This window comes from Alligator sinensis, unplaced genomic scaffold, assembly GCF_000455745.1.
Source record: "Alligator sinensis unplaced genomic scaffold, ASM45574v1 scaffold1216_1, whole genome shotgun sequence".
Taxonomy (NCBI): Eukaryota; Metazoa; Chordata; order Crocodylia; family Alligatoridae; genus Alligator; species Alligator sinensis.
The window spans coordinates 2792121-2802078 of NW_005842018.1; the positions used below are offsets into that span (position 1 = coordinate 2792121).

At 43.4% G+C, this 9958-nt stretch overlaps 1 protein-coding gene across 4 annotated transcripts in view; it reads left to right on the forward strand.

The window, feature by feature from the left end:
- Positions 1-516: 516 nt before the first annotated feature.
- UPF2 (UPF2, regulator of nonsense mediated mRNA decay) overlaps positions 517-9958 on the forward strand; it is a 126833-nt gene continuing 117391 nt past the window's right edge. For 2 of the 4 annotated variants that reach the window (XM_006022144.3, XM_006022147.3), the window contains exon 1: positions 7576-7787. The gene's annotated coding sequence lies outside the window, so the exon portion shown is untranslated. Of the gene's footprint in view, positions 538-7575; positions 7811-9958 lie in introns of those variants that run through there. The other 2 variants (XM_025202318.1, XM_006022148.3) reach the window with 2 other exon arrangements.

Sequence of the window (9958 nt, forward strand, 5' to 3'; positions counted from 1 at the left end):
GGGGCCGGGGCCGGGCGCACGGCCCCGCCCCGCCCCCTGCTGGGAAGATGGCGGGCGGGCGGGCGCAGGGTGCGTTGTGCGCTCCATCAATGGCGAGGAGACGTCGGGTGCAGCCCCCTCCCTGCGCTGGGCCACATAAACAGTGATTTGAGGACCAGGTTTCAAGGGTCTGGCGGTGCGGTGGGGCCTTGCTAGGCTCAGTCAACTGCTTTCTTTCACTGGAAACTTCTGGTTTACATGGAAACCACCTGAAATGTATCATCACCCCGACAGGCCAAGATGAGGAGAAAACGTACCTAGTTAGTCAGCTGTGGGAAACGTAGCCCAGAACTATAGGTTAGCCCTCAGGTGGGGTGAAGTAATAACAAAAGGTCTATTTTGTAGCATTCAAGCTTTCCTCGGCTTTGGCTTCTTCCCCCTTGGTCCGCGTGCTGGTTGGGATGATGTCTTGAGGACCGTATCCTTTCTACTGGGCTGAATAGTGGTGCAGGGATGAACTAAGCCAAGACAATCCAGTTGTTGTATCTAAAACTGATGGTAATTTGGGGCCAGGAGGCGATGCTCCTGGGTTTCTGGCATGTCGCATGTCCCCTTTATATTTCTCCATCTGTAAAATTCGGATAATTTGTCCTTGATGCTGCCTTGTTTATGTTCACCCCTACTCTGATAGGGGTATAGCTGCTGAGAGATTTGTCCGCTGTATTTGCAGCGAGAACGCTAGGTGATTGATTATCTGTTGTCTCCCTCTGCTTTTTGAGCAGGTACTTTGCTGCTTTCTCTTCTTCCTGTTAATTTCCAGGTGTTTCTGGTATCCACTTTAAAGTCCCAAGTGGAAATGGATTATTTAAACAACTCCTAGTCTCAGTGATGACTTCTAAAATGTACTTGAAATGTTTAAAAATGATAGATGCCAAATGATAGATGCCATTTTCTTAATTAAGAATGTTTCATCCAACATGAACAATTCTATTTTGACACGCGTCTACACAGATGAATGGAAGTGGTCAGAGAATTCAAAGTTAATGGCTATTTAGGTGCAAGCGATCATTGCTTTATTCCATTTATTATGCATAATCAGAATAAATACCCAACCAGCAAGGTATATACTTGGTGCTTCAAAAAGGCAAATATCACCCATTTGAAAACAATTTTGAACTAGATGAGCCATGAACAGGAATTTGAACAGAAAAACTTGACTGATCGTTTAAAATTAAGAACTAGAGGTCCAGTAGTTACAATCCAGAAAGAATGCTATGCTCATTAAAACATGCCTGACTTACAGGGAAAGGAAATAGAAAAACAAAGCAAAGTTTTCTCTCTGATTTTGTAAAATGCATTTTCTATTTTTATGAGATTACAAGTTTGTTTAATGAACTTTACATGTACTCAGGCCAGTTCCATACGACAAGGTTTTCCTGGCACAGGAATGTTGCATGAAACTAAAAGTTACATCTCCTAATTGACAAAATGAAGTCAGTAAAACCCTTGATACAGATGTAACTATGCCTACAAAAGAGTGCTTATGTTGGCTTGACTTATTTTATGTACACAGGAAGAAGGTATAGATATGTTAGCAGAAAACCTCTGTGTCCTCAAGGTGGCTCTGCAGACAGAGCTGTGCTGGCACAGCTGTAGAGGCAGAAGCTCTTTAAGTACAGAGAAGCCCTTAAAGTTTTGTAGGGCATTTGACTTGGTAACGCATGACATTTTCTTTAAGAAACCAGAGCACTACAAAATCAATGTGGCGCATATTACATTGATTAAAAATGGCTAACTAGTTATTCTCAAAAATAAAATTAAATCATCAGGTGGGTGTATTCCTGATGAAGGCTTGCACAGATGAGATTTTGGCTAACTAATATTTTATCACTAACTGGGAAGGAAACATAAAATAATTACTAATAAAGTTGAAGTGAGTGGTAAAGAATGAAAAGGACAGGTCACCCTGGATCTGGATCTCTTGCCATGCTGGATGCAAGCAAACAATATTAACAGAGTCAAATGTCAGATCAGACACCTAGGAACAAAGAGCGCAAGTCAGAAAAGTGGGAGGATCCTAGCTTTATCCTAAGAAGCAGTGGCTCTGAAAAGGACTTGGGTGTTACAATAGATAATCAGCTGAACAAGAACCCTTTGTAGTATGTTTTTGATAAAAAGGCTATGCATTGTGTGTGTGTGTGTGTGTGTACACACACGAGAATATAGAATAGGAGGGGAAGGTTACAGTAGCTCTGTATTTGGCAGTGGGGGTGTCTCTTGGTGGCGTCTCCTGAGACCAGATCTTGTGTTTACACTTTGTGCGGGCCAGGAGCGGTCCGAGGCCTTCGGGGGCGCGCGGCGGGCTGTGGCCAGCAGCCCTGGCACGTGGGTTGGGGAATTCGGCACGACGAACTAGAATTAGGCACGGACGTGTAGAGGTTGATTAAAGATTATTTTACTTACACCATAGATGGTCGCGGTGCAGGCAGGAAAACTTGCTTGCATTGCAGTTACAGACAGACACGTGGAGTTTGCTAGGCTCCACCGAAGACACACAAATGGAGGTTGCTAGGCTCCGCTAAACAAACTCGAACAAGACCCGCAGAAAACTCGAGCCTCTTGTAACAAACCGGACAGAGCTCTGGATACACACACACGGAGTTTGCTAGGCTCCGTGGAACGAGCGCGCAGGGCAGGGGTTCGTCAAGGGATAGCGTTCGGCGACGGGGAGAGGCTAGAGGTTGATCAGGCCCCTATATCCTCCTTTAAGGCACACGCGCGGAGTTTGTTAGGCTCCACAGCGCGCTTAGAGTTCTTCACGAGATGGATGTGAAGTCCTCCTTTTCCTCCTCCTCCAACTTGGGCGGAAACCGCTCAAGCCTCTTATCCTGCTAGCAAGCCAATCGCTAGCCGCCACGTGGGAATAATTTAGAAACAGACAATAGTGGGACACAAATATGCATACGGGTGGCGGGAACTCCTTTGCACCGGGGTTTTCTCTATGCAACTGAGAATTGCACCGTGCAAAGAAAGCTCCATGTGGCGGGAAATAATTCTGCAGTGCCGAAGCACATACAAAATCATACCCATTGGGTCATGACACACTTCAAGAAGGGCATTGAAAAATTGGAGACTATTCAGAGGAGACCCACAAGGATGATTAGATGATTAAATATACTTTCTGGTGAGAAACTAAAAAAGAGCTTGATTTATGCAGTTTCTGAAAGGGAAAGTTATGACTTGATCACAATACATACAGCACCTGCATTGAAACAAAGGACTGCAAAGACTTTCTAGAGCAGAGACCAGTCCCTGTGTTTGCAGGCAACCATTTATCAAAGATGGACACTTCTGCCCTTCTTACACACCACAAGAACCCTATGAAATAAAAAGTAACAACAGACCCAAGTAAAGAGCAGGAGAGACAAAGGAACCACCCTGATACTGCATTGGCAGAAAATTAGTTGGGTAAAAAGATGCTCAGATGATCCTCTCAAAAGGTTCAAGGCCTGTGCTACAGAGAAGGGCAGGAGAACCACAGTGGTCCTGGCCAACCTGACCTGGGGAAAAAATTGCTGCCTGCCCCCAAATCTGGCAATATTTGACTCATGCATGATCCAGGCACATCAAATAGACATTTAAAGGCTTATAAATACTCCTAGTTTCTGGAGCACCAGATCACCCTAGCCAGATCCTCACCTTTTGCAGTGGCCCAGGTGCAGTGCTTCAGAGGAAGACACATAAACTAGTAGAAGTTAGTAACGTGTTCATAGGGAAAAAAAGTTCCTCTTGGCTCCCAACAATCAACCAGCAGAAGCCTCAAGTCCAGGGGCAGGCAAGATATGGCCCATGGGCCAGATCTGGGAGCACAGAGCCTGCCCAGCCCAATGGCACATGGACTGGGAATTTATCTTGGGTTATTACAATCACCTCTATACACACAATGCAAACATGTGCAAGTCAGGACAAAAATATTTTTCAAAATAAAATTAAAATGTGTTATGGTAGATGTTCAATTTTTAGTATATGGTGTTTTTTTTTCCCCAGTTCCAAGATAGCAAGTCCCACCTCCCAAAAGAAGTATTTCTAGGGCAAGAAAAGGGGCTTCTGGTAGCAAATGTCAGGGGTTAGAGGTGGGACCTCCAGTCCCAAGATAGCAATGAGCGGGCAGGGCAGCCCTCGATACTCACCAAAAGTCATTAAGTGGCCCCTCAGCTAAAATAATTGTGCACCCTGCTCAAATAATTCCTGACATTCTACCCAGTTTCCTTTCACCACTTTCATGGGGATACTAAAAACTCAAATCCACATGCAACAAGCTAAGATTATTACATCAAGGATACCCCTGTCACATCATATTATGAAAGGATCATCCATAAATGGACGGAGCTGCATTTTGAAGCAGTTCAGATTCTTTGCCTTGACTATTTTTTTTGGAAGGTCATTCCAAAACTTCAGTCCTCTTTTGGTTATAAGCCTTCACCAAATTCCCGGTCTAAATTTGTCTGTGACCACTTTTTATAGTGTATGCCAATATTGCTCTTCAACTTGAATAGAATTCTGCCTCCCTAATATTCAGCCCATTCATGTTTTTGTAAAGAGGAATCATACCCTCTTTCAGGCTTTGTTCTTTAAGCCAGTGATTCTCAACCTTTTTTGTACCAGGACCCATTTGTAAACATCGATGGCCAGCTCTGACCCAGTGCCCCTCATTCTTGACCTGCTGCCTCCTGCCCACAGCCTCCCCGGTGTGTGCGGCATAGGGGACCCCAAGCAGCCCCCTGCAGGCTGGACCTCTGCCAGCCTGCAAGGGAAAAGCCATGGTTTTCCCACGTTTTTCTCCTTTAAGGGAGAATCCATTTTTTAAAAATTGTTCGCGACCCTTTCATATATTCTTGCGACCCACTTTTGGGTCATGACCCACAGGTTGAGGAATGCTGCTTTAAGCTAACCAAGCCAAGCTCTTTTAATCACTTCTGAAAGGCTATGTTCTCTATTCTTTTACCCATCCCAGTAATTCTTCTCTGTACCTGTTCCAATTCATGCTTTTGACCAGCACTGCACACAGTATTCTAAATAGGGATTAACTAATGCCTTGAGCAGTGGTGCTTAGGTTTTTCTGTCTCTCCTAAAAACAAATGTGCCTGATCCACCATGGACTTTTTCATGGCTACATCATGCTAGTGGCTCATGATCATTCAATACATGCAAGATATATACCGCCTTCAGTTTATGAATCCCCATTTTACAGAAGATGTGCTCAGTATTCATCCCTAAGTGCATGGCTTGACTTTATACAATTAAATTTCACATTAAATTTCACACCGTTTTTAATGCTCTACTCCAGAACATTATCCAGTTCTTCCTGTATAATAATCCAATCCTTTCTCCATATTGGCAATATGTCCCAACTGTGTGTCATCCACAATTACAGAAGGACAGTTCTAGTCTCGTACCAAGGTCATGAACAAAAGTGTTAAACAGCATGGGTACGAACACGGATTCCTGAGGAATATGGGGAACAGAAATTTGATAAGAAATGTCTCTTCAACCAAACTGGCAAAGTAAAACAAAACTGAGTAGCAAGAAATTGAAACTACTCAAGGTATAAATATTTAATGATAAAGGCAATTAACCATGAGTACATCTTATCAAGGGTTATGGTGGATTCCCTACCACTGAAATTCTTAAATGAAGATTGTATGTTTTTCTAAAATATATGTTCCAGTTAAGGCTATATTATCAAAACATTACCTTCTGGCCTAAAAAGCCTATGAATTTCGGAATAAATTGCCTAAGAGACCAGTGGAAAGATTTCTGTTAGTTCCAAGCTTAAAATATTTGATTAATTCTGCCATGATCTCCTGAAATCCTCCAGGTTACTCATTGTTTTTTGTTGTTGTTCTAGGATCCAGATGAAAACTCTCTGGGTATCTATATATGTGCTTTGGGGTTGGGGGGGTTCTTATAGCTGCTCTAATTAAAGCACCCACAGCCTCATGTTTATTTAGCATCCTGAGCTTCAACATGGCAGCAGGGGCACTTTAACTAAAGCTCATAGTTTCATAGTTTCAGGGTCGGAAGGGACCTAATAGATCTTCTAGCCCGACCCCCCGCCAGGGCGGGAGAACAACCCAAAAACACAAACAAAACCACTCACCCTAAAAACAAAAACGGGACTCAAATGAGTCCAGCCAGGTAAGTATCCAGCCTCTTCTTAAAGATCCCCAGGGTAGGGGCCAGCACCACCTCCCTTGGAAGTTGGTTCCAGCTCCTAGCCGCCCTAACTGTGAAGTAGTTTTTTCGGATGTCCAATCTGTACCTCCTCTCCATCAACTTGTGCCCATTACTCCTTGTTATGCAGCGGGGGCTAGGGGAAACAGCGTCTCCCCCCAACCCTTCTGGTTCCCCCTAGTGAGTTTATAGACGGTCACCAGGTCCCCCCTCAGCCTTCTCTTGTGGAGGCTGAATAGGTTCAGGTCCCGCAGTCTCTCACTGTAGGGTCTGCCCTGTTGTCCCCGGATCATGAGGGTGGTCCTCCTCTGGACCCTCTCCATGTTGTCCACATCCCTCCTGAAATGGGGCGCACAGAACTGGACACAATACTCCAGCTGCGGCCTGACCAGCGTCGCATAGAGGGGGAGGATCACCTCCCTGGCTCTGCTCGAGATGCACCTGTGGATGCACGACAAGGTCCGGTTAGCCCTGCCAACCATGACCTCGCATTGTCGGCCCATGTTCATCTTGGAGTCAATAATGACTCCAAGATGACTCCAATAATGACTCCAAGCTCGTTGGAGGAGCTTTAATTAAAGCACCCCTGCTGCCATTCTGAAACACAGAGACACTGAATAGGTGTGATGCAGAGGCTGCTGGAGTCTGCTAATTAGTACATTCCAGCAGACTTGATTAATTGAGTCTGCTCTGACACGTGCTAATCAGCAAACCTCCGTCATGTGTATAGGTGTCCCCTGTGCTCTGGAGAGGCCAATTTGCCTCTTGGTACCTTAGCTCCTATGTTTTTGCCAGGGCCTTGCTGATGTTATAGCATAGCAACTAAGCTCTATCAAGCCTCAGGATAGGTGTCTCTTTTGTATGGTTTTGTTTGAATATGCTTTATGAAACAGGAAAGAGAAAAGGGGATTTTTGGCTGAAATGTCTACTCCATAGCTAAAAATAGAAGCTGGGTTTCTCTAGGGGGCTGATTGTCCCCGGCTTTGGCTCTGTCAAAAAAAATTGTGGTGGGGCGGGGGTAGTTATTTACACTTACATCCTGAATGACGATTAACTTAAATTAGCTGGAACTGGGGGTGTGTAATTTGGACACCTCACAAGTACTTGAAGTGGGACAATGAGTTTGTAGGTCTATAGGATCCTAGCATAAAATGCTGGGAGGAGAAGGAACCAGAACACAAACCTGAAATCTATTTGTAGTCAGTAAGACCAGCTCTCCACCCAGCATGCTTTTCCCTTTATAAAAGAGATTCTCACCAATTAAGAAGGAAAGGGTTGTTATTTTCAGCCAGGAATACTAATGACAAAATATCTTCAGCCTAATCCAATCATTCATGAAGATAATAGGCCAAATTCTTTGCTGGTGAAATGTAATTTGTCAGGGAACTTACACCAGTGATAAAGTTGGCCCTATTTGCTCCAAATGAGCTGGGCAGAACTGGATCCTTTAGAAGCAACTTCTTGCAGGTTGCACAACTGGTAGTACCAGTGAAGAAAGATCAAGCAGGAAAAGTGCAGACTTCTCTACTGGGAATATGCTTCCTTAAATTTGTATCTGGATCATCTACTTTTTGGTAAATATGGCTGACTTGGGCAGGGAAGTCTTCATATTTTGGAAATCAAGCAAGGGGCCCACCTGTGGCTAACAGGGAAACTGGTGTAAAATTCATAAATAATACTCAACACTTGTGCCGTGTTTTACATTGCCTGTTTAACTTCACTGTGAAGTTTATCTTAGGAGTTTCTGCAACTGATTCGAACGCTGAGAGGTAGAGATTGTCTCTGAAAAACTTGTCTGGTCCTGCATCATTAAACAGCACACACAGTCTTTTCAGTTTGTGCTGACTCTTGCCGTTGGACTAAGAGTTTTAAGAGCTGAACAGCTTTGCTACAGCTGTCAAAGTCATTTTGTAGCTAGGGAATGATCTTATGATCAAATTTTTTTTTCATGCTTATTATCATAAACTTGGCACTATGTGAAATTGTTTTAATTAAAAAATAAGGGAGGCCTCAGACCAACTAAAACCAAAAAATTGGTTGGAACAAGAATCAACACACCATTAGTCCTTATTCATATAGTAAATTAAGCCAAATTCTTGCATCCCAGCGCTTGTAAACTTTAGACTGTTTAAATAAGTCTGAATTTTACAGTTTGGGCCAGTTTTTCAACTAAAAACTTGGAGAAACATGGCCACTGATATAGTTAGTGGTCAGTAGTGTGGCTCAGGCTCATGAATGTTTTAGGCAAACAAGTTATTGTGTAGTCAAATCAATATTTGTGAGATCCTTTGAGAGGCTGAGACTGAAACAGCAACAGGAGTGTGAAGTACTACTGTAACCGGGCAACAGGATAGGATAACAGGGCACTTCTCAATTTAATTTTTATGACTCGTTGCCAGTTGCTAGATCTCTACACAGAGACGGAATTATTTTCTTCTGGCTCACTCACGTCATGTCAAGTTGGTCGTGTACCTACGAAAGATTGGATGTGGATCTCTTGGTACCCGTTCGTCCTGTCCCTTTGCCTCAGGGAGTCCTCCACGGACAAACTCAATTCGGGGTGGGGGGGGGATTTAAAATGAGACTTTGTCCTGATATTCCAGAATAGGAATAAAACCAAATTCCAGAATTTGGAGCATGCCGAGTGGACTTAAGATAGGAACATAAACGTAGGCTACAAACTTCAAATACTTACAGTGAATGACTAAGACTAATAGTACTAATTTAATTACATAAAGAAAAGGTACATACTAAAGTATAACAGAAGAGAAAATATGTTAAATAATTATCAGGTAATATGGCATGAGGTAATAGCTTGTCCTTGTGTTGTTGTTATTACTGTTCTTAATCAGCTGGGATCCTGGTTTTCTGACTTTAAAAAATCCCCAATTTTTGGTTTAAAAAAAAAAAAAAAGGTAACCCCAAATCCAAATTTTTCCATGATTAAAATGAAACATCACTGTATCTGTCTATCAATAAATATATCTATCTACATTTATATTAGCTGTATTTCATTTAATTCATGGAGAAATGTGGATTTGGGGTTATTTTTCTCTAACCGAAAATTGGGGATGTTTTAAAAAAGTAACCCCAAATCCACATTTTTCCTTGATTTAAATGAATCCTCAAAATATCTATCAATAAATATAGCTATCTATCCATCAACAGGTAAATAGATAGATCTATATCAGCAGTGTTTCATTTAAATCATGGAAAAATGTGGATTTCGGGTTACTTTAAGCAAAAATTGGGGATTAAAAAAAACCAGTAACCTCAAATCCATATCCCATTATTAAAATGAAACCATGTATTTATGTGTGTGTGTGTGTATATATATATATATATGTGTGTGTGTGTCTGTGTATGTATATATTGCGTGTGTGATGTTTCATTTAAATCATAGAAAAATGTGGATTTGGGGTTATTCTCTTTAACCGAAAATTGGTTTTTTTTTGTTTTTTAAATCAGAAAAAACCAGGACGGCCCCCTATGAACCACGGTCCCAGCCCAGCGCGCCCAGGCAGGGCTCAGATCCAGCTGCGCCCCATAGAACGTCCCCTGTCGTGACATGACGTCACCCGCTGCCCGCCTCACGCTGACGCGCCGTGGCCCCGCGCAGTGACGTCACCGCCGCGCGGCGGTTGGGCGCTCCCTGCCCGTAGGACCCTGTTGGGGTTGCCCCGCGCGGTGCCTGACACCACCCGCGCCGCGCCCGCAGCGGCAGCGCCTATCCCGCTGCTCCCTA